Genomic DNA, 21,499 nt, shown 5'->3' on the forward strand with positions numbered 1-21,499 from the left:
ATTCTATAAATTCTTGATATTATTCTGAGAGCCTAATAAAAATACCAGAGCTAAACTTCCAAAGATCTTCCATTCTATTTGACAATAGCATATGTGTATGCTGTAATTTCTAAGTTTTGGGGCATGCAAAATTTGGGTTTTATTATCTTATGATAAGCGCCTACTGTATAGGCTCAGTGATCAGTGTTATTAATGCAGTAATGGCTATTAATGCTACTATCATTCTAAAATAAACAAAATAGAATGGTTCAGTTTGAAGGGATTCACAAGGGCAATCTAATCCAGCTATTTGATTTATCTTTTTGATATGTTTGACTGATTCTGAGAGAACTTAAATACTTAAATACTTAAAATAGGTAAAATCATTATCTAAGAGGTAAATATTAATAAAATTATAGAGATAATGTATCCACAGGTAGAATTTGCAAGAGCTTAATTTTATACTAACTCAAAATTCAGGACATCTACCTTCTGGCAAGGCCAAATTGCAGAATCATTTTTTAGCTGATTGGAAAAAAACGAATCCAACAGAAAACCCTTTACGTTGCATGAATCACAAAGTTACTCAGCTAAAAGCACTGAAATATTTTTTGGTACATACTGATATAAAGATTTCCTAAAATCAGACAAGATTTTGAAAGCTAAAGTTACATCTGTTATTTTAAAATTTTGGGTAGTTTTGGTTGAATAACGGCTTATGAAAATTCCTAGTGTTTGTTATAGAAGATCAATCCTTGGCTTACATTAGAGAAACTTTCAATTTTCATGCAAGTCACAACCTTCCAAATTATTGTGCCATAAAAAGCAACCTTAATATTTCCTCTCCTCTCTCACTTTTTCCCCTAAAATGCTTTTATTTTTATCTTTGTTACCACACACATGTTGAGAGTTTATTCTTTCACTTATAGGAATTTCTGTGATTCTGAGTGCCGCTGGAAGACAGTAAGCTTAGACTGAATATTAGGAAGAATTTTTTTTTTTTTTTTCTGTGGGGGTGGTGAGGAATTGGAACAGGTTGTCCAGAGAAGCTGTGGATGCCTCAGCCCTGAAAGTGTTCAAGGCCAGGCTCGCATGGTCTAGTGGGAGATGTCCCTGCCCATGGCTGTGGGGTTGGAAAGACATGATCTTTAAGGTCCCTTCCAATCCCAACCATACTGTGATTCTGTGATTCTACAGTAGAAAACCAGCAACCTTAATTTAAAAGACTAGTAGAGGTGTTTTGGCAGGTTTTCTTCTTAAGTTGAGAAAGGAGCATTCAGACAATCCTTTCTGCTAGCATTTCTGCTAGAATTTCTGTATAATGCTGGAACCTTAGCCACTGAAGCTGTTAAGAAAGTGTCTGTGACTATACGTATGCAATGCTAAAAATTTAAAAGCATAATAATGTGAGGTTTTTTTAAGGTTTGGTGCTATTTATAAAAAAAAATATTTTAATTTCTTTTGTACTGACTTTTTTCTAACTTTTTAATCTCAGTTTATGCTGGTAGCTGATTCTAGGTTCTGATATTCTGCTTCAGTGAATTCAGTGAATGCTTCATTGCATTTTTATGTAAAAGAAGAATCACTAAAATTTAGAATTTTGAAAAGCTACATTTCATGTTATATTTTAATCACTTTTAATAAAATACAAATTGTTTTCTTTATTTATTTTTCTTCTGGAGCAAGTAAAAAAAAAAAAAAGCTGGCTTGAAATCAGCTAAGTCCTAAATCCTAAGTATGATTTTGCTTTTCATGGTGAGTAAGAATAGGAGTATGTAGTTGGTTTTTTTGTTTGTTTTCTTCAGGAAAACATTTTGGAACACAATAGGATATTTAGGGAGATGCTTAAAAACCAAATATCACTGTAAGTCAACAACTTTTCAGCAGTCTTTCCTTGTAGAGCCTTTCAAGGCCATATGCTGAGACAGTGTGGGTAGGCGGTGTCTCACCTGACTATCATCTTTCTGGAGTAAATAATCTGAGCCATTTTTCTAAGTGATGCTTATGGAATGCTTTGTTGTGCAGGTAGAAAAATAGCATATCTTTGTAAGGGAAGCTGGAGGCAATTGTGTTGCACCAGATTTTGGAAAGACAATTGTGTATGAGTCTGATATCGCCTGCATGCCAAGTTAGAGAATCTTTTGACTTTCAATTCCTCTTCCTTATAATAACTTCTATGGATTTGATTACTGAGTCTTTTATATCTGGCAACTTTTGAGGTAGTATAATATTGTGTTAAAAACAAGTGGAAAATTTTGAGATATGCCTCCAAGTGATGGTCTGGCAAGTATGAAAGTCAGTATCTCTATTCAGTACACATGGAATTGTGGGCATGGAGGAGAGGTCTTTTGGTGCATACTGAGAGCCTACACAACCATATAGAAGTTCTAGTTCCTAGTCCCTAGTCAAGATGAGAAATACCATTGCTTTATAATTGTATTTTGCACCTTTTTTTTTTTTTTTTTTCTGTGTTGTTTCAGTTGGTTTTGAAAATTAATTACACAAATGTTTCACGGAAGTGATTTTTTCAGCATCAGTGATCTCCCACACATGGAAAAGCTTAAAATAGCTATTACACTGGTTTGATGGACAGGAACATGATAGGAAAACTTAGATTAGCTTGGAATTTCCAATTAAATAGTATGACAGTTAACTTTTAAGGCCAGTGACAATAACCCAATTGTGTATTAACAGGAGTGACTTCAAAGAATATGTGACATCTCATTTCAAATAATTTCTTCAATGCCCAAGAATATAATCTTCTCTATGTTTGCATATGTTGAGTAAAATTGAATCCCTAGATAGTTTGTCATTATTCATTCTTGTGGAAATTGTTGAAACTGCTCTTACTATTCAAATTTGGCATAAGCCCTTATGCAGTTTAACAGTGCTGTGATTTCATCATTGGTATGTTTTTGTTTATCAATAGTTTATCCTTGTTCTTTGCTTGATCTATAAATGATGGATTTCAGAAAGGTTTTGAAAAGTGAAAACTTAACATTGTTCCTTGGAGGGTTAATTCCTTCTGTCCCTGTGTCCTCTCTGCCACATACAGCCTGAGATTTATTTTTTGATATACAGCACTTGAAAATGTTGCTGTGAGGCTTATACCATGCTGCCTGTTCCTCCTGCCTCTGTGAGAAGTCATGGTCAGGCTTCAGGTTTGTCTCACACATGAACCAAATTGTCATTCAGAACAAAAACGGATGATCTATTATTGCTCAGTATTAGCTTACATTTTGGCATCCTTCAGATGGAAAAGACTTTAATTCCTACTAATGTAGAAGGTATTTTTCATAGGATTATAGAAATTAGGATTCCTAAAAGCCAATGGATTGCGTAGCATCAGCCTCAGCTATAACAGGAATTTTCTAGACTGATTGGAAAAAGTGAAATCTCAAATCAAGAACTTTTTGCCTTTCATCTCATTAGACTGTAGTGGGGAGGGGGGGCAATTGTGTGTGAAATGTATTTTTCTTTAACTTTTCTTTCCTTGATTTCTTTGATTTTTTTATTTTGCCTTCAAACAGCTTTTATTGTGCTTCTTAACTCTTTTTAAGTTGTAAGCCTTTAAGGGTTTTAGACCTTCATCTTAAAGACTGATATTGCAAAGGAACATGTTAATAGGAGTTGAAAAAATTATTAGATATTGAAATGCTTAGAACAGGGATGAGATATAATTTTCCTGTCTTCATGGGAATTTACAGTCACTATTACCAATTAAATTAGTGTGCATGTGTATATTAATGCATAAAATGTTTTATTTAAAAAAAATAGTGCTTTCACAATATACAAAGCAGTATGCAAAATTATCAGCTATTAGTCAATATTTTAAGGTTGTCATATATTTAGAATTTTCTAGTGCTGGCAAAATGAGATAACTTATGAAGCAATTTGCAGTATGACATAAATATATAGCATTCATCAGATAAAAATGGTTGCTGAGGAATTATACCATATTTAGTAGCATTAACTTTTTTTGCCCTTTACCTAATAGCGTAAAAATGCTTCTGGAATGAAAATAGTTATTTTCTTGAAATGTATCCTCCATTAATATTGCTTGTAATTTCTGTTATGTATCACCAATTATATCTTGGCAGTTTGCCTATCATGGTGGATATGCTGTTAGAGTTGCAAAACCATTTTATCTAGAAGGCCTGGTGGACTGGAACAGTGCATTACATTTACAGCAGAGAGAGAGAGAATTTAGGGAGAAATTCAATATTCCAGAAACTCTTGCTAATGGAGATTGGATGCCTACCAGAAATGATGCTAAGGATATCTGAGGTATGAAAGCAACAGAGAGACAGAGACCTTCTGCTCTGTTGCCATTCAAGCTGTAACCTGCAATGACAGTTGTCAACATTGCCCTTTCTGATTTCTCCCAGTTTCATTCCATTTATTATAAGCACATCAAAGAGATGTCTGCTGGGGGATCCAGAGGAGAATCACTGCAGGAGGCTGGCTAACAGATTTAGTCAAAAGAATCCTTGCCCCCTGCTAGGAGCCATAATTTAATGAGCACTTCACAACAACAGCATCAAAACAGGTATGTCCCTTGCTTTCAGTGGAGGGAAGAGGTGAGAAGAGTGGGCTTCCAAAATGCATCACAGGTCTTTTTTGGAGCTGGAATCTGGACCCCTGTCATTTTGTTTTGTTATAGTGAGGAGAGTGTAGAATTAAGTTAAAAGCTTAACCTGTTATACAAGATGCATGATGTTTGAAAACAGACAAACCCTGCAAGGTTTTCTTACTGACTCCTCAAATATTTTTTTTTTTAAATAAGAGATAAGAAGGCCTGTATCTAATCAGGGGATAGGTGAATTTTTATTGTTTATGTGTTTTTTGGTTGTTTTTTTTTTTTTTTTAATTTTAAAGGGAAGATATAAATATATAAATCTCAAACTGTTTTGTGGAATATAAGGTAAAATACTGGTAGAATAAGCCAATACACAACCTGTAATGTATTGGAAATGTTTAAATAAAGATATCAATTCTACATACAAGATACCTGAGTGGCTTTCTCTTGCTGGTTTGGTGAAGGAATAATTGTACCCTCTATTAGTATAACCTCTTGCAATTCCATTTTGCTAGAGTGGGAAAACATAGCAAAGAATCACAAACCATTCATTAGAATGAAGCAGTTTCTTGTGTGAAAGAAGCTGATCAGATCTGTGGTACGTGTTTGTGGGAGCAACTAAAAGGACTCTTCTGAGGAGTAGATTGTAGCCTCAGTTGAAGGGATGGGGCTTCATGATGCAATTTTCCAAATATCATGCAATGGTTGCTCAGAGGTATGTCATCCAAACTCAGGTAAATGACTACTAAAACTATCTAAACTCAACTAAATGACTACTAAAAGAACTGCACAAAACGCACACAGGCACAGGAGAATCATCCACTAAAGTACCAAGAAAATAGCATGACCTGGTGAAGCGTTATGTAGTTTTGTTATATTTTGCAAATCCAGATAACTGTCTGAAATATAGATACACATTAATCCCTAGCACACATTTCACAGGCACAGAGTTAATTATTTACCTTCTGAGCCACAGAATCTTCCTTGTGTTTATGTCCTATAGACTTCTAGATCAGTTTACAAATTAACAGTTTTTTAGATTATTCATTAGAGTTTACAAAGTCTGTTGTTCTATCATTCTAATTTCTTTTCATTTTCAAAGAGAAACTGTAGGAAGCCATCACCAGTACACTAATATGGGACAAGCTATTACTAATATCAAATCAGAATTCATTAAAACACGATGGTGGAGATATCAATCCTTTATTAAAGTCAGGTTATGACAATGCATTTCTGTCAATGCAGAAGGTGAATAGTTCACTCAGGATTTCTAGTGCAGTTGCTCATAATTAGCCTACAGGATGTTGAATGTCAGTTTGTTGCATATTTATGCCCCAGGGGTCTGAATATTTTGTTTAACATATCATATAATGGACCTTCTCATTATATCCTACCTTGTTTCCAGTTTTTCCTTTTCTTCCAGTGAATAAGGGAATCTCTTTTTTACTTACCAGAAAGCCCCTTTTTATACAAACCAGCATTATTGAAATGAAATTGATCAGTCTCATTTTATCACTTTTTCTGGGTCCTACTATGACTTTTAAGCGTCAGAGAAAACAGACAGCTGGCTTTGTAGCTTGTAGGAGTGTGGATATCACTGAAGTCTAGATAACATTAATGTGCTGGGAGTTAATATGCTTGTCTACGTGCTCTGCATTGTGGGGTGCATCTTTAGGTAAAACAGTTGTGCTGGAAAAGCAGTCTGCCTTCAGAGCTGGGTAGTATGAATAAGAGGAGATAAGAGGATTCACAGCCAGAATAATTTCTAACTGATGCTGTTAAACCTTGATTTAGGATATTTCTGCACAGCTTGGCCCATGCTCACAAAATGAAACTGGTGGACTGTGCTGAGATCATAGGCAATGATTAAACATTTATAGTTAAAGTAGTATACTATGGTATTGCTGCTGCCCAGAGGCAAAGCATTGTAATGCAGATTCAGTATTGCTGCCGCAAGAATTCTAAAACAAAAGGGGACTTAGAGTCTCTTCTTTGGTACTTGCTCCTGGCTGTTCTCAAAACTACACGTATTCCTCTCTTCTTTATTTTAGTATGGGGTCAGGGGGAAAAGTAAATGAATGCTGTTAATAAGCTTCAAATCTGTACTTTCCATCCTTTGTCTGTCTTTTGGGTCTGTCCTTTGCTTCAAGTTTACTCCTATGTATATTGGGTTACTCTGCTTTTGTAAATTGGTTTATGCAATTAAATTCTGCAACCCTAATGAAAGCCTGAACCCCTATGTAGCTCTGTTCGTGGTGATAGCCCAGTGGCAAGAGAGGTAGATTAACTAGAATGTGTGCTATTAGAGGGCCACAAGTTGTTATAGACTTATGAATTTTAAAAGCATTCCTGTCATATGCTGTGATCAATTTAGGCGTATATATGACAATCATGCTTAGAGTGGGTGTGTGTATGTGTCTTGTTTATTTTTAAGTGATTGTAAGAAATGATTTCTTGACTGCCAGCAGCAGCTAGTATTATTCAAGAGTCCCGTGTTGTGCTTTGTTTGTGTTTATTTGCATACCAGAGACTACTGTTTGCATAATAAGACCACTTCTAGTTTAAGTCCCTTTATGGCTGATTGCACACACATCTCACCATGGTACTTTTATTGTGCTATCCTGAGATCCAGCTCAGCTTTCTCTCTCGCAAAGTGTTGACTTGGTAACATTCTTTGTTTCTGAAGAAAACAGTAGGGTCATGGCCAAATGATTTTGATGCTAAGTATCATAGTTGTTATGCTTTGAATTTCCTGATACTGACAGGCTGGTGGAAGAGGAAGTGAGGAAGGGACATATCTTCATGATGCACATGGAACAGTTATGATAAGCAAGTACTAGTTTACTGCAATAAATAGCATTGAGAAAAGAAAAATGGATGACTCCTCAAGTGTCTTAGAGGAGTAAATTCGAAGATGAGCTCTTGTGGGACATACTTAAACCTTTTTTAGTCTGCACTTACTGCTACAGCATTGGAATCACACTTTCAAAATCACTTTGTAGGCATGTATACCATGTGCAAAGAGAGAGCTTTTATGATGAAATTACATAATCTGTGATATGATTACCTAGTGCCATATTTCAGTGTAACAATTAATATGATTTAAAAAGAATTACCTGCTGGGGAGTCACCTACAGCAGGGGTAATTGTATATTGGTAGGTTCTTAATTCACATGTGGCTAAATATAAGCATGTCTGAAAGCTGAGCATGACCTTTTCTCTTAAAAGGATTGGAGATTTTGACTGTTTTCTTAGAGAAAACATGGTCCCTGTAAGAGATAAATGGCACCGTCTCATAACAAGAAGTACTGCTTCTATCTTAATTGGTGTTTGTATTTTTATGAAATTTAGCTACCCTAAGAGTGGCAATGGTGTTTCACAAGCACGGGAATCATGTCAGCACTTGAAAAAGGGAAGAACAACAGTTATTGGTGAGTTAAATACAATTAAAGGCAACATCTTGTTTTAATGCAGAGTTTTGAAAACAGGGATGACCTTTAAAAGGTGTATTGTCTTCTTGCTAGCTTATGACAGAATCTGTACAAGCCTGATTTGTCACAGCCCAACATCATCAGTGGAGGAGATTTGTGAAACTTCTTGCTGTTGCTTATCTTGTTCTTTTTTATCTTGTTCATTTCTTTCTGCTTTTGTGTTTATCCTATCATTCAACATAAAGATAACTTAAGCTTCACCCACTGTGAGGAAAAGGGAAGAAGAGCAAACTCACATCTACATGAACTTCAGCATGTCAGAAAAAACAGGCATTTGTATGAGAGGGGGATTAGTGAGTCCTTTCTATGGCCTGCAGAAAAGGAAAAGGAGAGATGGAGCAACTACAGTAGACAGAAAAAGAAATGAGGGCCTTTATGGATAATGCCCTTACAAAGTGAAGGTGTGACATAAGGGCTTGGGCAGGGGGTTGGGAATAAGGTCTGTTGGAGACCTAGGAGTTTCTTCAGTTGACTTATGTTTAACCTTAGGGAACTTTTTTTTTTGTGGCTTGCTTTATTTGACTATACCCTAATATAGGGGTGGGTTGGTTTTTTTGGGTTTTTTTTTTGTTTTGTTTTTGTTTTTTTGTTTTGTTTTGAATGCAGGTAGAGGGAATTGGTTGTTTGAAAAATGCTTTGAAGTTCTTGGATGGGTATAAGTGACCCTTACTGCAGGCAGTTAGCTTCATTTTTATACTTGCATTCTGCTGAGAAACAAAGAAGAAAAGGTAAAAAAGTAATGCCTTTCACACCTTTCACTGTCTTGTAAAGTGTGTAATTGTTTACCATGGTGTAATGTAAGTGTAAAAATGCTACTGAACTAGAAGAAAACATCATTTTATGCTTATTTTTCCAGCATAAAGTGTAGATCACTACACTATGATCAAGACAGTAGCAAGTCAGTCTTTCCTGGTAGATACAAGGTATCCATACTGGACAGAGTATGTTACTATGTTCACAAATGCCCTTGAGAAACCCTCTTTTTCTGTGAAGAAGACATTTTCATGGGAAAGCAAGCAGAAACAACCTTCCTCTGTCTGTACAGTCTACCTCAGTGATGGCTTGAGACTTCATCTTGAAAGTGGAGTAGGAGAATATGGCATAATTGCTGAGATAATCCTACTTGAATTAGCATCTGTCATTTATCTGGTTTATTGCCTCCTCCTGGGTGTGTGCCACACCTGGTGGCAATAAAAGTCAGATAGACTGCTATCTTTTGTTTACTGAGCTTTCTAATGCTTGCAGAGCTCAAGAGCCTTTTTCCTATGTGACATGCCTCTGAAAATGTAGCCAGACAGTGCCTTCCTACATTCCCTTCACTGAACACCACTTGCATAATGATGTAGGAGTTAACTATTTGCATTCTCTTATCAGCTAGAATCATTAAATCAAATTGGACTCTAGTAAAGTGTCTAGAAACAAGCCCAGAGAGGTGAAATCCTATAGATATAGCAGAGCCTAGAAAAGAAAATTTTCATTAGTCCCACATACTTTTTTCTTTTGTGAGAGGGTTTGTTTTGTTGGGGTTTTGTTTTGCTTTGTAGTTATTTGTTTCTTTGATTGATTGTTTGGGGTTTTGTTATTGTTGGTTTTGGTTTGGGATTTTTATTCCTGATTATAACATATTGTCTATATGTAGTGATCTTTTTCTATAAATAGTGAAGGAATAACTCCAGATATGTGGGAAATAGCCTATGACATCAAATTTTAAGTGTCATTAGCATCTATATTAAAAAAAAAATAAGACAGCCTAAATCCCAAGACACTCCTTTAGTATAAGGACAAAGTCTGTCTCAGCCTAAAGTCATAGTGTGCTCTTTAGGTAATACAAATTTCAAAACCTTACCCAGGTGTATTTCAACTCAATGACCAATATATACAGCAGATGCCTTTTCTGTAATTGATCTTAGTTTTATTTTATTGACAAATAGATCTCTGTTGGGAGAAAGGTAGGTGATGGGCACTGTTGATCAAAGCACTCCTATTTACTTGTGTCTTCTCTGTAAAGGACCCTTTGAAATTACTTCTCTTGCTAATTCATTCACCCCTTCCCTTAGAAGGCAGCTTTGAGAATGGCAATGATTAATTTGTGAGTGAATATTATTTTGGTCCTGTCTGGGTCACAAATGTGATAGAATCCCAGCCCTGGAGGTCAGATTTCTTTGGCCAATAGTGGTCTCTGGTTGACTGCTTTCTGCTCTGATTCTGTGAACCATATAGGTATTGATCGGAATAAAACTTTCATGTCTGCAATCTCTGACTATGCTGTAGAATAACTCTTTTCTTAGCCAAATTGTGTTAGGGTATTTCACTGCAATTTTTTTCTTCCTTTCTTTTTTTAAAATCTTGGTTTGCATAATATCTGGCTGTATAGCATATTACTTGCATAATTGGGCAGGCTTAGTTTTATTAAGTTCTCTGAAGCACCATAACAAGGCATTCTCATTTTCCTCAAGAGTCATTGTATTGGAGTTGGCTAAGATTGAGTTTCTTGTTTTATCCCCTCATCCTGCTGAGAAGTAGAATGATAGAGTTTGGGTAAGTACCTGGTGTATAGCCAGAGTCACCCCATCACAGTCATCAGTGCCCAGCTATGCATATCTAGTAAACAAGTTTTTGAAAATTGTGTTTTAAAAAAAGAAAAAGGGTTCGTAAGTGCAGGCAAGTTTTTTTTGTGTCTTTACAAAACTACATATGGCAGAATAACCTGATGTGAATTTTGGCATGGAGAGAAAATAAAGAAAAAAGAAAAATGCTTAAAGGGGTACAATGCAATATTTAAGGAGATGTTTCATGGATCACCTCTCTGAAACGGTGGTAAAACTCCAGAGAAAGTTGAAGTCAGATTTTGAGCTGATACGTGAAGCTTTCTGCCTTTGTATGAGAAGAATGTGTGACTCCATATTTTCAGTTACCTGTGCCTGGTATTACTGCTTGGGTTGGAACTGTACAACTTTTAAGTGGCATACAGTGAGATGGCAAGTTTAAATAGGGTTGTGAGGGTTGATTACGAAAATGGGCTCCTGGAGAAATTGAAAATTTGGGTAGTGAGAAGTCCTCAGATGGGAGATGGTTGTCAGTAGCTACAGGGATGTTTCAGAAATCACCTGTGCCATGTTTGACAATCTCTGCAAGCTCTCTGGCTGGGCAGATCAGACCTTAAAAAAGAGAATTACTTACAATGGGAGGCAGACGAGAGAGGGAAAACCTATTGTGGCTCTTCAGATGAAGCTTAGTGGCTAATTTCCTTTATTTCTACAACAGCTGTAAAGGAAAAGTTTGAGAATCTGCTAGAACAATTAAGATCCATGTGTGTACACATTCAATTTGTATTCTAATGTTGTATGTTTAACTGTGTTAAATTGATACATGAGTGAATTCTCTTCCTTTGTTTTGTTTTTTTTTTTTTTAAGAAAGTCTGAGAGATATGACCAAGATGAGTTTTAGTTGTTTATTAGGGGAAAAAAAAGAAAATTAAAAGATTCTTATTTGAAATAAGCAGCATGTCTGTATAAAAGAATAACCAACTTAAAACAGGAAATTAAGTCAGTTATTCAAAGGTGAGATAATCTATAATAGACACCAAAATTGCTATTGAAAGAGTAAAGCTAAAGCAAACTTACTCAAGCATCAGCAATCTCTAAATAAATGGTGAATTTCTCTTGGTTCCATATTGAAATATGTAGTTCTTTTCTAAGCAGCATGCTACAACTCATCACAGCAATCACAGCATCCTTCTTGCTGTAGAGCAGAATTCTGGTTTTTTTTTTAAAGCCCTAATTAAAGCAAATCACAACTATAGACAGCAGTAAAATAGGAAAGGGTAGTAATTTTTATCAAGAATGACTTTTTAACTTTATATTGATAAAAAATACACTTTGATATAATACCAAGGCTGACAGGTGGGCTTTTTTTTTTTTTTTTTTGCTAATAGCTGGAAGCGCATTATAAATTAATATCACTGAAACTATTACAGGCAGTTATTAATCAGTGTGCATTAATATAACAAAGTATGCATCAGGATTAGTATAACTGTATTGTAGATATACTGGATTTTTTTTTTTTAAATCTTCCTTGGCTTTGTAGAGGTGTAATGGTCTGTGCATTTTGCTAGCAGAAATCTTATCCTGAGGCATGTATTTCATCTATAAGAAAGTGAAATAGTCATGTGTTGATGCGACATGTGTACATATTTTTTTATTTATGGGTTTTCTAATGAGATATAGAAAATGTCCCTGTTTTATTCTTTCCTTCTTTAAAAGTGATTGGGAGGAAATCTTGACTCATGTGACTATTAATTTATTTTGTTTTCTTCCAAGTGTGGTAAGATAGGAGATGCATACTGTGTATCATGCTGTGTTTTCTGTTGTCATTTTGAGATGATCTCCAGACAGTAAGGTCAGACAAAAAGTGTATGCCAAATGGACCAGACAGAGGGAAGATGGTCAGATGAATTAAAAATAGAAAAAGTAGATAAATATTCCAGACCTGTAAAGTGGTGGGCTTTAATCTCTCAACCTTCTTTATTGCTTTTCTTAGCCTCACATACTGAGCTCCTTTTGAACAAGCAGGTATACTGCACAGTATAAGAATTTTCATTAAGATGTCAGTTAAGATTTATTCCTAAATCTTAAAAATATCAGAGTATTTATAACTTTATCATCTTAGGCATTCAATATTATTTTTCCATCAGATTTTTTCTCTAAAATATATCCACAGTGTTTTTTTTAATGGAATGACCATCACAAATATTTTTTAATTTTATCCAAAATATATTTCACTTGTACTTTACATCTCTTGCTAAAAAGTTCTGCTCAAACTATTCTTAATTAGTTAATCTGAAAAATATCACTTTTTAAATAGGGACTAGGTGTTACTATCTAAATATTTCAGCTACCTCATACTAGGAAAAAATATGTTGCACACAAGGAAACAAGCAAAAAAAAAAAAAAAAGTCTTTTCCTCTGTCTCTGCATATCTAGTAGGCATGTATAGCAAACATGTTTTTAAATGTTAAACATGCTGTTTAAATTAAATTTAAATTTGAAATGCAGTCACCCACCTACCAAAGCAGGACCAACTATCATTGAATTTGCAAAATTGCAATGTCTACTGTCTGTCACCCAAACCTCCCATAAATGCCATCTTCTGCAGATGTGTAAGAGTGTTACTGCACAAAGACCATCCCTGGTCAATCTCTCATGCTGTAGATCTGAGCATGTTGACAGAATTCCTGACCAAGGAATTAAATTAAACACCTGGATTCTGAAAGTGTACAGGATTCAGCAGCCTGCCAGGGAAAATTGCCTAATTATGATATTTTCACATGGTCTGCATAAATGAACCATCTGCAGTAGTGTAACTTATCATCTACACTAGGTAAGGGTTAAAAATATCTAGACAAGAGGAAAGTTATCCTAGAATGCTTTTTGCAAGCAGTCTCCTGTCTCTAATTCTTGATCTGCTCCCTCTATTTCAGTGACCCTTTTTTGCTATGATTTTTTTTAATAGGTAGATAATCTTAAGTGCTTGTTAGAAGGAAATCTGTATATTTTTAAGACCAATAGTTCATCATCTGTAAAGTGCTGAATAGTTCAAGCACCTGTTTTTATTGGGGTTTTTTTTTTGGTTTTCATTTTCTTGTTGTTGCTATTTTTTATTTATATATACCTGACCTTATTTCTCAGAGGATAAATCAAATTCTCTGCTATGGAAATGCAGAAGGAAGCATATATATTGTTTACAACCTTTATAAATGTTATGCCTGTATCTTGGCAAAGAGAAATTTTCCTTAAAGGGCAGAGTAATGTACCTAGTCCATTCCTTACTAAATTCTGGTTTGATATGTTTATTCTCCCTTCTGGATCAGAGTTATATTTTACATTAAATGAAACAGGTTTGTATTATTGGTTAAATGAAGAGACACCTATCTGGAGTTTCAAATTCTAGGATAGGATGAATGTCAAAAAGAATATGTGTCTCTTTTATTCTAGAAGTGCTGCAAAAGACAGTAACAATTCATTTTGAAACTGGATCACCAAAGTATCTTTAAAGTTCATTTTTATTTGATGTGACAAAAGTAGGAGACTGCTTTGCTTGCAAAGCTCATGTCAGCTTCTGTTTTCTCTTACAGAATGGAAACAGAATGAAAAGTGGTTAAACATCAGTAGTTGCCACTGTTTAATGTTTTTTATGAACAATGAGGTCTGCAGCACTTAACAGTGGAACAAAATTCTCTCTTCTGCCTTAAATGTAGGACTCTATGCTGTAAATCTTAGACCAACAGTATTCAAACATACTGTAATTAACTGACTGATATTGTTATTTGGTAGTGAGTTTAACATGAGATTTATGAAGGTACAGGAGTATGACAAATTTCCTAAATTGTTCAGTTTCCTTAGGTGAAAGGAGGATGCAGGCTCTCATCTTTCCATCAAATAATCTAAAATATGTTAATTTTAGATTAAACTGATACAACATTTGATTGTATCAATTAATTGCTTTGTCACTATAATGTAGACACTCTTAAATATAATATATTTTTTTTAAGAGAATAGTATTCAGAATTTTTTAAAATTTCTTCCTTTTTTAGAGATAAATGTTCCTCTGTGGAACTGAATGTGAAGAAAATGGATGTATGTGTTTGGTTGGTTTTACTGGAATCCACCACTTCCTACAAAATCCACCCATTGTGCTGTTCCACAGTTGTGTAAGCATAAGTGCCTAGCATGTGGTTTGGGGGCTTCCTGGAGTGTACTGAAAATTATTTTCTCTTCAATCATGCTTGTCTCAGTTTGTCCTGTGGTGTTTCAGGAAGTCTTTGAAGAAGATGGAGAAAGTAGAAGAGCAAAACTTTATTTGAGACAGAATATAGAGAAGCCACAAGAAAGAGAACTGATAGAACATATTACAAATGTCTTAATCATCAAATTATCTCTCTTTTACATTTTTTTCTGTAATTCTGTAAGCAGCTCTCAATGTGTGAAAACCTGGGAATGTGCATTCATTAGCTTGCTCATATTAATCATGAGACACAGATGCAGTATCTTAAAGACAAAACTTATGAAGGCTTGAATAGCTTTCTGCAGTTACTAGTAGCAGAAACTCCAGTGAGGTATGAAACAGGAGTTAGGACTGTTGCTGTCTAAATATCACAAATGCACAAGTATGATGAGGTGCTTACACTTTCACTGTATACTTGAATTTCTTCTTGACAATTTTATCTCTTCTTTAAGCACAACAACTTTTAAATCTTCTTTTTTTTCCACTTTTTAATTTGTTTAATTAACTACTTAATGTACATTTTGAAACATATCTTCAAAGATAGGAGTATTTTAATTGTCTGTAGAAGTCAGAAGCTGAGGAAGTACTGAATATTAAATAGCAAACGTATTGTGGTTCTGTCATGTGAAAGCTAGAAATCTTACTTTAGTCTTCCTTAGGAAAGTTTATTAATGTGCAATTAGAATGTTAGTAATCTACTGTATTTTGGTTTCCAAAATGCATCTTGCACTGCCCATTTTTTTTTTTAAGTGATAGTTTATATTTCATTTACTGTGATTTAAAATCAAACAAGCCAAAATTAAAACAAAGAAAGAAACCCTGCCCTTCAAAATAGTAATAATAAAAACCAAGAACAAGAAAACCACCAAAACACACAAAGCAAAAACCACAAAACACCTACCCACCCAACCAACCAACCAACAAAAAATCCCTAACCCTCTCAGCTTTCTTCCTCATCTGGAGTCCTGCTCCTGATGTAACAATCCAGTGACAGTAAGAGGTGACAGTGAATATTCATGTAAATGATTGCACATGAGAAGGACTAGTATGAAAACGTGGCAAAAAAGGAGCTTAAGTGAGTAGAAAAGCCACAAATTCTGTGAAAGAAAAGTGAGGAAAGTTTTTATATTGTGGTGTTACCTCATCTATTAGTCTCTATTCTACTTAGGGCAGGATGTCAGAATAATTAATTACTAGAAATTTATGGTTAGTAGATTGAGAGACTTCAGTATAAAGGAAGACTCTTTTTGGAACAGCTACACTTAAACCATAGCACTGTAATCAAATTCACATAAATGGGAACTGTAGAAAATATCTCTTGAGCATTTTTTTCAGATAATGGAATAGGGTTACTCTCTATTAAAAAAAAAAAAAAATCAGGATTGTTAACCTGTTCCTTAGCAAAACTGCATGCTTTGGTTTAGAAGCTGCAAATAGTTACCTCAATTTCTTGTAGATCAAAAAGTTAAAATATGTGACTGAGCTATTGCTGTCTTAGCTCCAACTGCTTTTGGAGATGAAATTTATGTTCTTATGAATCTTTATCTAAAATATGTTTTTCCCTCTTTAGCTGTTAGCTGCTTTCTGAAGAATTCATCTTTTTTTTTCAGACTGAAAGATTCATTTTATATTAACTACTAAGATCTTTCACACTAATATTTATTGCAGTAAATTCTATGAAAATAATTACTTGCTTTCTGGAAGGGAAAACACTATCTTCTGTATAATCTCTGCAAGTTATTTACAGAGAATAAACAGTTATACATTAGAAATTCATGACTCCAAGAGTTTTCCACTTTTTTTTTCTGCTGAAGATAATTAGAATTCATGTAACCAGACCTACTGTGAAAACAGTCTAAGGTCTGAGTAACACAAATCTGTTTTTACAGTAACAACAATATTATTGCACATATAAAAACGGAGATCTTTATTTTAGTGTTAAAAAGCAGAAAATAACCACCAGATATTAATGTTGCCGAAGGGCTGTCAGTAGTGTTTTCTAATAAAGCAAATGACTGTGTCTATAAACCCATACATTCCCTTTGCACATTAAGTAGCGAATGGGAATTGTTAGAAAGAAAGGATTTACTTCTCACATGGTAAACACAGGTAAAGATATAATAAAACAATGTTTCCTAAATACAGTAACTTTCCTAGCCCTTCTGCATGGTTTTCTGAAAGAAAATGCATTATAGCTGCAAAGAGATTGCTCATGACAGCAATTGTCCTTCATATTAGAGCATTGTCAAAACGCATGCATATATATAAGGACAAAAACCAGCTGAAATGCATCACTTGCTGAACATATTGCTGGGCATGCTCAATCTGTCTCTACAACTGCATAGCAAAGCTTAAGGCACTCACACAACAGATGTAATGACTCTGGGCAGTGAATCTATACTCTTGGAATTATTATTTTTTAATAATTGTTAGTGAGGCTTGAAATATGTTCGTATTTTGGGTAAGAATGAGAAATTAATCTTCTTAATCACATTAATTCATGTTCAACTTTTGTATTTTGACCAACATTGTTGCTCTGTACATGCTAAAGGATGGTGGAAGGAATTTAAAAAATGAAAATAGACAAATTAGCTTTTCTTGCATTCATTTTCTTATGTGATTTCATAACTTGTCACTGTAGTCATTGAATCACATATTTACTGTTTGAGTAGTTGCATACATTATCATGCTGATTAGATGACAAAGAGACAGGACTGAGTTTGAGTAGCTGTCATATACCATCCAGGTGTTTACTCTTCCTTACTCAAGTGAGGATGGGACTCTATTTTTTGTCTGTCATAGGAGGGTTGTGTTTTAGATCTCTCACTGAACCACTTCTGAATGTCTGTTCTCACTCACTGGGAATCTGTGTTGTATATACATTCATTGTCTCCATCTCACACAACCTGACATGGTCACTTGAGTGTGTTGTCTTTTAACTTCTGCTCCAGAAAAAAACATCCTAATGTTTTTATAGTCAGGTTTAATAACTAGCAGAGAGATAAAATTCTAAGACTAACCCGTCTTGACAGAAACTTTTGAACATTAGTTAGACATATCTGGATTAGGAGGCCAGTTCTCTTCTTTCTGAGAGTGTTATAATAAATAAAAATATATAGAGATGGAGTGTGATTTGGCATTGTATGTTTTTGCAATGCCTCCAATTTGAAAAATGTCTAATTTGGAAATACTTTATTTTGCACCTGACAAGGCCTAAGAAATATGGGTCCTTTTCTCAGCCCTGTAGATGTGTGATCATTAAGTTTTTGGATTTTTAAATGTCCAAAATGATTTTCCAATCTGTGCTTTGATGTTTTTGTGATTTGATTTATGGTCTGTGGTATCAATAACAACTCAGGATTGCTCTGAAGCATAGTTAAGGGACAGACTTTCTGAGGGAGGCACAGAAATAATAGATTACTCATTACTATACTAGATCTGTGTGCTCTACTTAACATGTAAAGAAACAACTTGTGTTTACCCTTGGATCTGATTGAGTTCTAGCTGGGAACTGTAATAGCAAAAATAGACATTCTGCCTTAAGTGATGCTGTTCCTATCTATTCAGTGCAGGTCCTTCTCTATTGCAGACCCCGATTCCCATTTCCCTTTCCACCTCCATCATATCCAGGAAAAATACTTGAGCCACCTGGTGCAGTGTATCTGCAGAAATCAATTTTCATTTCCCACTGGCATGTGAGCATCCACTTGCAAGGTGAGTCAGTGAAAACCGGCTGCTCCTCTGTTGGAAGCAGTGCATGAATTAAAGAGCATTACTGACTGATGTGTTTGTGGAGTGTGGGGAGGGAGCTCCTGTCTCATTTGCCAGCAGTGCTACTGCAGAGAGCAAAAAGTCACATCAGAGTGCAAATGAGGGATTTGTATCACCGGCTTCCCTCTGAAGTGCATTGTGCTTTACTCTCTCTGTGAGAATGGTGAGCGTGGTACAGCCACCTGTCAGCAGCCTGCTTCTCCACACAAGAGTAGCTGATGGAGTCACTGTTCATCTGTGAAAACATCTGTGTAATTAAGCTGAAAGTTGAAGAACATGAGAATTCAGAAGATAGTAGAAAGTTTCAAATATATCTTTAGATAGAGAGATTTGATTATCACATGTATTTCCCACACTTGACTATGTAACTCAATAGACATTGATCAATTGACAGGTGTGTATGCCAAGGACTAAGGACTGCTAAACTGGGGCTAGGCTAGAAAGGGAAAAAGGTGATCTCTTTAAAAGACATTTTCTTGTAAATGCACATCACCCACACCTTCTGTTCGAATGGGAATTATGCAGTTTTCTACTTTCTGTTCCCAGTTGCAGGGTTTTTCTTTTAAAAGAGTATGATTGCTACAAAATAAAGATTTAGCTAAAATAATCATATTTCTTCCTACAAATAAAAGTGTTTTCAAATAAAAAGTGTATTCTAATTGCAATAATAACTTGTAGGTGGTGCATATGCTCATTAAATCAGTATTACATGAAGTATTGGTATGGCAAGCATAAGATGAGAATATCAATGTGTGTGACCTGTAATTGCAATATGTTGTTTTTTGCAGAATGTAATTTCCTATATAATACCTACAGATGTTTTAAAAACAAACATATTCTCAGAACACATGCTTTTCTGCAGATTAAAAGTGCATACAGCTGTTTGGTCTTGGTTTTTTTCTTGCTTGTTGTTTTTTTTTTTTGTTTGTTTTTATTTTTCTCTTTTAAATTACATTTTTATTTTAAGGGATTGTGAGTGTCTTACATTAAGGATTAAATTAGGGTTGGTCTTAATTGAGAGTTGTTTTCCTGTTAAAAAACCCACAAGATTTTTTCTAAAATCATGAATTCTGACTTTCTCTGATAATATGTTGGATTCAGCTGGGAAGCTAGTGAATGTGCACAGATGTGAGATAAGTTTTGTTCTGCTCTGAAGTTTTGTTGGGAACTTTCAATAGGAGACTATTTAGGAGAAAGGATACATGATTATTCATTTATTCCTTTTTTTCTATTCCATTGCACTGATACTATTCATGTCACAATTCAGTTTCTACTATTTACATTTTAACCTGTGAATATAGTCAATTTTGCTGCTGAAAAAAGAACTGCGTGGTGTTCCAGTAACTCATCTGCTAACATAGTTGGCTGGCTTTCATGAATGGACTCAGTCTAAAGGATTCTCTACTGTGGTGTGTGATACCTTGAACAAATAGAAATCTGTTTTTCATCAACACATTGGAAGGAATCATTTATATTGTCACATATGAATGACTTGTTCTGATTGTTATGTTTCCTCTGTCATACTGAGCTGCTCATTTAAAGTGGGCAAGGAGAACTTACTGGATAAAAACTGTTGCTCATCTAAATAATGATATCTTAAAATATTTAAAGCAGTGATGTTTTGGTTATTTTTTTTTTTTAATAGGAGTGACAGTTCTGGTTTTACTTGCATGCTAAGAATTTTGAAAACATGAGATTAGTGGCCAGTCTTTTAACATGAAATGTTAAATTTTATTAAAACTTAGATATCTTGACATGCACAACAGGCAAAAAATCCAGTTATTTCAAGCTTAAATATCTGATCATTACCCAGAAATGTTTAGTAATTTGCTACACTGAGGATCTTTTATAGATCTATATCTAAATATCTATACCTATATATAGAGAGAGAGATATGTATATCTGTATATATTCAGCCTGACCTAGTAAGTAGATTTGCAATGCAAAAATGTTTCTGTCTGTATTTGTTTTGTCAGTGGAAGAAAAGCTTAATGTATGCACACAGTATTTCTTAGGCAATTAATTAATTTCCTCTTCTTTGTGTGGTGTAGAATTTCTTAAAAACATGCACTCATTTGATTCGCCTCTCATTTTAATACTTGCATAAAAATTTGCTAGGCTTTCTGATGTTCCCTTTTACATATTTAATTTTTCTCAGATTCTGAGAAAGCATTGTGTGGGGGGAGTCAACCGGCACAATGCCCGCGATTAAGGATAAGCCTTTCCTTGTCATTCTTTCTCTGCTTCATCGCAGGCATTTGTAAGAAAAGTAAAAGAACACAATGTATCTGTGCTTCTGAATGCAAAATCCATCACTTCACCTTTTCTTCCAGCGAGAAGACATGTAGTTGAAGGGACAGACCAGGACAACCAGTTTCACTAAGAAATGTATAGAAAGCTTGCTTCTTTCTTTTTGTTTGTTATACCTACTTTTTAGTTTATTTTTTGGTTGATTGGTTGGTTGGTTTGGTTTTGTTTCTTTGTTTCTTTTAAAATTTGTTTACTTGGGTTTTTTTTAATTGTTGTAATTTCATCTGTACTATTTACTCATAATTAGGAAAAAAACCAAACCTTTTTAATATTGTCATTTTCCACTTACAGAATTTTTTGAACGGGACTGTGTAAATGAGCCTTCACAGGAATTTAGATGCAACAAACTGCTATCACCAGGGTATCACAGTAGACTTGGATTAATAATACTATTCAGGATCATAATATTTGCAGGAGTTGTTAAATACTTGCTCTAAGATCCTGTACAGTAAGGTGGTGTGTTTCCTTAGCTGTTTTTTTTACAAACATGAACACTATTTTTAGAGATTGTTTTTAGTGTGCTGCATCACAGAACAGCTTTGAATAACCCTTGTGCAGAGAAAGGTTTTGAGTAATACATTCTTAA

The 21,499-nt window shown here is 34.7% G+C and overlaps 1 protein-coding gene across 8 annotated transcripts in view; it reads left to right on the forward strand.

Moving 5' to 3' along the window:
- Window positions 1-21,499, forward strand: part of PCDH9 (protocadherin 9) — a 670,991-nt gene that overhangs the window by 205,180 nt on the left and 444,312 nt on the right. Inside the window, exon 3 of one of the 8 annotated variants that reach the window (XM_032751407.3) lies at window positions 1-21,499. This exon is cut by the window's left edge and continues 27,617 nt beyond it; it is cut by the window's right edge and continues 53,914 nt beyond it. The exons of the other annotated variants lie outside the window; for them this stretch is intronic. The gene's annotated coding sequence lies outside the window, so the exon portion shown is untranslated. 8 annotated transcript variants of the gene reach the window in all.

This window comes from Taeniopygia guttata, chromosome 1 (assembly GCF_048771995.1).
Source record: "Taeniopygia guttata chromosome 1, bTaeGut7.mat, whole genome shotgun sequence".
NCBI lineage: Eukaryota > Metazoa > Chordata > Aves > Passeriformes > Estrildidae > Taeniopygia > Taeniopygia guttata.